A 6000-nucleotide genomic window follows, 5' to 3' on the forward strand; every position below is an offset into this window, starting at 1 on the left:
CTGCACAACTTTGGACAAAGAAACTATTATCCAAAAGTGCAGCGTCACCATAAATGATAACCCCTCTGTTTTTAGACATTCCGTTACTCATCCGTTAATTCAGCGAGTGCTAGGCAGCATAGCATCCCCTTGACGACACTATCAAGAGGCTCATGGAAGGACTCATTGAATATGTGACACGAGATAGCTCCATGCTCCTATCGTTTCCCGCATGAAAGCCAAGCAACCCCTTGGTTCCACCTATTCAGTCTTAGAGCCATGGTCAAAACGGGATAGAAACGGAGACCATTTGATAGTAATGGACAGCCAGTACTTTAAATCAATGATCATCAGAGAGGAAGGAGATGAGGAAACGAGACCATCTCCCCTGGTTTGTAGATGAAGAAGCCACTAACAGTGTGCTGACTGCACCAGCTACCAGGCCCAGAGGAGAAGAGGGGAGGAGGAGAGGTGAGTGGGCAGGGRGCCCAGGAGRGAGAGGCCATCTGCTGCCTACTGCCCTTGGTCCTGTATCCCTGGCAGGGCTGCCCTGGTCTCCATATGGACCTGGCCTGGAGGAGGGGACACCTTAGATAGGTGCAGGACACAGCAGCATGGTTAACAAAGCACAGGAATATGTGTGTGTGGGAGGGGGATGAATGCTCTCTGTGCGTGCATGTAGGTGTGAGTCCCGGKAAGAGACAGAAAACATATGGAATGTAAAGATAAGTCCTGTATTAGAAAAGACAGACATCGATAAACAGACCAAAAGGGCAAGAAAAACACATACAAAAGTGGGATGAAAACATCAATGTTAGYTTAGTGAAGGAATCATTTTACAGCTCAATAATAACTCACTTAAAGAGATGACTAATATTGTCCGGAAATAAATAAATCATAAAGTGCTTTTTATTGTATTTTTTATTTAACTAGGCAAGTCAGTTAAGAACAAATTCTTATTTACAATGACGGCCTACACCGGCCAAACCCAGATGACGCTGGGGCAATTGTGTGTCGCCCTATAGGACTCCTAATCACGGCCGGTTGTGATACAGCCTGTATGAGTCGATAACCTCTTCTAGTAAGAAGTTAGTGTATCAATCCATCCTCTTGTTGGGGAGAGAAGAGGGACACACACAGAGATTCCTGACCGAGCAGGGTGTTGCAGTACATCACATAGAGGAAACGCCCAGAGATAGAGCTGTGTGTGTGGCAGATACAACAGCCGCACACACACACATACACGCGCACACACACCCAGTGGAGAGAGAGAGGGAGAGGGGGGAGAGAGAGAGAGAGCGTAAGAGAGAGAGAGAAAGTGTGAGAGAGAGAGAGAAAGAGAGAGAGAGAGAAACAGAGAAACAGAGAAACAGAGAGAGAGAGAGAGAGAGCACACAAATGGATGGGTGGTTAAAAGGAGGGAACTTCCTGTCTGTAGTGTAGTGCAGCAGATGACTGAGATGAGGAGAAAGACAGTGATGAGCCGTGCATCATCCTCCATAAACCAACTAGCTAGTGAGCCGTAGCAGTACAGGCAGCAGATGATTGAATAGTAGGACGTGCTGTACTGATGGTTTAAAGGGAAACAAACTGCACACAGAGACATAACATTTTTCTTCACAAGTTCATCTGACTCTAGGGAGGTAGATAAATGCTTATTTGCCAAAATCCTGAAGTCCACCTTTAAAGGTGAAAGATACTTCATATGCAATCTGCTTAAATCTGTGATTTTGGTTCAAACTATTCGCGTCGCATTGTTTGTTTGGGAAAAATAATGTCCCTGCCTTCTCTCCTTGGCGGGATGTCTGAGGGAATGTCTCATAGTATTAGCAGCAGAATTGAGTCTCGCTTTGCCCCACTCTGATGCTATGTGGGAAAGGAGTGGGGGCTAACAGTCGATTCTGGGGGATGCAATTTAGGCAGCGCAGGCCTCAACCCAACCCCCCCCACTTCCCTCTCATGACCCCTATTCCAACAAATCTATGGGGTGGCCTCTTTGCCAGAACATGGTTCCTTAAAACATGCATGAGGTGTGGACAGGACACAGATTGCCACACACACAGATATAGAGATACATGCTCTCACACACTCAACACACATAGCACGCGTTCATACCCAGGTCCCAAGACTGAGTGTCCCACCATGGATCACTTACAGGGACATAAAACTAGGGAGAGGAGAGAATGAGTGTGGAGGCAATATACTGTGTCTGCCTCCAGGGACTGATCTCAATATATATGACAAACGGGGTTTAAGTGCGAACACACACACTAAACCTTGATGATAAAGAAATCACAAGACAGAAGATATCAACGATAATGGCCTTACGAACACACACACACACACACACACTTTAACACTGTGTGTTATAACGATAATGAGAACTGCCAGCTTCTCAGAGGTTCGATAAAGCAGTACAACCAGTTACCCACTTGAGGAGGAGTCAACGGTGTCAGAGAAGGTAGGGATGATGGATGAAGGGAGGGGCAGGAAATATGGCCTAATCACTTCCTGCAGACAGAGACAGGTTTAGGGGTTGAGTGATGGCCATGGGGCCAGACAGTTGGAGGAACGTGGCCTATTACAAAAGCTCAGTCCTCGACAACTTCATGTACCATGATACACTGTCCACAACTACTACAAAACTACCTTATGTTGAGTCCAAGCTGGCTCCCTATGTTTACATTGCTTCACTTCCTTGTAACCTTTCCATGATAACAGAGAAGTGAGACAATAGGATATAACTCCATTATATTTCTCTAACCAATTGAGTCCTCACAGGTCAGTGCCCATGAAGGAAAGGAAACTAGGACAGGAAGATGTTTCAGACTGCAATGACACAGTCCTATGGGGTGTTATGGTTTATAAGGACGGTGTGTCGTTCCCCATTAGTTGCAGTATTTTATCACTGGACATGATGAGAGGGGGCTTGCTCGTTAGGCTGTGTGAACACGCCGTGTCCCATCTGTGTGTTCACTTGTTACGAACAACACAAACAACCCTGGGGGAAGACAGACACTCACGTGGCGGCGAGAGAGAGATAGAAGGACGAGGACGATGGAGAGACGGAGAAAGAGAGAGAAAGAAAAGGAGGAGGGGAGAGGGAAAGAGAGATGGAGGCAGATATTTAGAAAGAAACAGATACCCAGAAGAAAAATAAACGCATAGAACACATTAATCTCCTACATTTTAGAGTTAAAATATCTCACTTTCAGAGGATTGCTAAATGTTGCAACAGACTTCAGGAGGGTATATACCTCAGGAGAAATCAAACGAGGGGAGTGAAGGAAAACAGTGAACAGTAGCTTTAATAGCCTGACAACAACCCAGACAGAACGACATGGGTCAATGCAGCTGAATATCTAATAAGCTCTCTATTCAGTCAGGGTGAGGATGGCTTGGCGTAAATGACCGCACCAAACGAGACAAACACATCCCAAAGCAAGCACAGCTTGTTCCCAAAAGAGGGGGTTTGTTTCCAACAACAAAAAGCATTGTCGGAGGATAGGGCTGGCAGGCTCAGAGAGGGAGAGGGAGAGAGAGAGGAGCGAGAGATGGAGAGAGGACAGAGATGATAAGAGATAGGCAGAAACAGAGATAAGAGCAGAGAAGGGCGGAGAGAGAAAAAGACTAGAAAACAAGATCTAAAATCGAGACAACAAGGTAAACAGTCCGGGCGGTAAAGGCAGTGCAGCTCACCTTTAAAACGCGTTCCCCTTAGGTTGGCACTCAGCCGTCATGGCAGACTGGCATTAGCCCTCGACTCCCCTGGCAGCACGGCAGGCCCGACTGCGTATCCCGGGTAACGGCAGCAGCGTTGGAAGAGACAGAACAGTATGTATCCACTGGGCAAAGGCTGGCTGCCTGCTTCCTCCTGCACAACCCAGCACTACAGTGCTCTGCTTTGCCACAGAGCACCGTCAAGGACAGCCGAGAGAGAGAGTGAGAGGGAGGATGGGAGGGCGGGTAGGAGAGAGAGGGGGGGGTAGAGAGGGAGGAGGGGTGAAAGAGAGAGGGAGGGGAGAGAGAGAAGTGGGAGTGGATGACAGTGTCTAAGGCAGAGCGAAAGGAAAGAGAGAAGGATGGGGTAAAGAGAGAGAGGGACAGGAGAAAAATCAAGAGAGAGAAAGAGAGAGAGGCAGGCTGAGGTAGGGACACACAAGCACACACTCAAGCACAGCTGTCTGGTATGATGGAGACGGCAGCGCTCTGAAGCAGGTCCTGGTGATTCAGCCCTGGTGTGTGTGTGTGTGTGTGTGTAGGGGGAGGATGGGGGCAGTAAGAGCCTAAGGGGAGGAGGAGTGTTTGTTTGTGATGTGTGTGTGTGTTCGTAAGGCCATTAAGTCGTTGGCATACCCACGGTTGTGTGTCTGTCTGTGATTTCCTTATATCATCAACGGTTTAAGTGTGTGGTCTGCCCACGTATGGCCCACACACGTGTGATAATCCCATTTGTCAATAGTAGTTAGAGACCATTCCCTCGGGCAGAGACAGATATTCCCGCTCAACACTCAGTTTCATCTCCTCCCCTGTTTATGTCCCTGTAAGTGATCCATGGTGGGGACACTCATCTTGGGACTCTGGTATGAACGCGTGCTATGTGTGTTGAGGGATGTGTGAGAGCATGTATCTCTATATCTGTGTGGTGTGGCAATCTGTGTCCTGTCCACAACCTCATGCATGTTTTAAGAAACCATGTTCTGGCAAAGAGGCCACCCCATAGATTTGTGGAATAGGGTCATGAAGGGAATTGGGGGGTTGGGTTGAGGCCTGCGCTGGCCTAAATTGGCATCCCCCAGAATCGATGTAGCCCCACTTCCTTTCCCACATAGCAGCAGATGGGGCAAAGCGAGACTCAATTTCTGCTGCTTAATTACTATGAGACATTCCCTCAGACATCCCGCCAATTGAGAGAAAGGAAGGCAGAGCATTATTTTTCCCAAACAAAAAACCAAAATTCGACCGGAATAGTTTGAACCAAAAATCACAGATTAAGCAGAGTTGGCATATCGAAGTATCTTTCACCTTTTAAAGGTGGACTTCAGGATTTTTGGCACAGATTAAAGCATTTTATCTACCTCCCTAGAGGTAGATCGACTTGTGAAGAAAAATGTTATGTCTTCTGTGTGCTCGTGTTGTTTCCCTTTAAGACCATCAGGTACAAGCACGTCCTTACGTAGTCAATTCATCTGCTGCTGTACTGCTACGGCTCACTAGCTAGTTGTTTTATGGAGGATATGCACGGCTCTCACTGTCTTTCTCCTATCTCATTTCATTTCTGCTTGCACTACACTACAGACAGGAAGTTCCCTCTTAACCACCCAATCCATTTGTGTGCTCTCTCTCTCTCCTCTCCTCTGTTTCTCTGTTTCTCTCTCTTCTCTCTTCTCTCTCTCCTCTCACACTTTCCCTCTCTCTTACGCTCTCTCTCTCTTCCCCCTCTCCTTCTCTCCTCTCCACGGGTGTTGTGCGCGCGTGTATGTGTGTGTGTGCGGCTTGTGTATCTGCCACACAACAGCTCTATCTCTGGGCTCTCTCTATGTATGTACTTGGCAAACACCCTGTCGGTCAGGAATCTCTGTGTGTGTCCCTCTTCTCTCCCCATCAACAAGAGGATGGATTTTGATACACTAACTCTTACTAGAAGAGGTTAATCGACTCATACAGGCTAGTCTTATCACAACAGCCGTGATTAGGAGTCCTATTAGGGCGACACACAATTCCCCAGCGTCATCTGGGTTGGCCGGTGTAGGCCGTCATTTGTAAATAAGGAATTTGTTCTTAACTGACTTGCCTAGTTAAATAAAAAAATACTAAAAAAAGCACTTTCATGATTTATTTATTTCCGACAATATTAGTTCATCTCTTTTAAGTGAGTTATTATTGAGCTGTTAAAATATTCCTTTCACTAAGCTAACATTGATGTTTCATCCCAGCTTTTTGTTATGTGTTTTTCTTGCCCTTTTTGTCTGTTATCGATGTCTGGTCTTTTCTAATAAGGACTTTATCTTTACATTCACA

The 6000-nt window shown here is 46.7% G+C and overlaps 1 protein-coding gene across 2 annotated transcripts in view; it reads right to left on the reverse strand.

The window, feature by feature from the left end:
* The window catches only part of LOC111981894 (sterile alpha motif domain-containing protein 14-like), a 59675-nt gene that overhangs the window by 49848 nt on the left and 3827 nt on the right, over positions 1-6000 (reverse strand). The window contains exon 1 of one of the 2 annotated variants that reach the window (XM_024013386.2): positions 3679-3971. The exons of the other annotated variant lie outside the window; for it this stretch is intronic. The gene's annotated coding sequence lies outside the window, so the exon portion shown is untranslated. Of the gene's footprint in view, positions 1-3678; positions 3972-6000 lie in introns of those variants that run through there. 2 annotated transcript variants of the gene reach the window in all.

Source organism: Salvelinus sp. IW2-2015, linkage group LG20 (assembly GCF_002910315.2).
Source record: "Salvelinus sp. IW2-2015 linkage group LG20, ASM291031v2, whole genome shotgun sequence".
NCBI lineage: Eukaryota > Metazoa > Chordata > Actinopteri > Salmoniformes > Salmonidae > Salvelinus > Salvelinus sp. IW2-2015.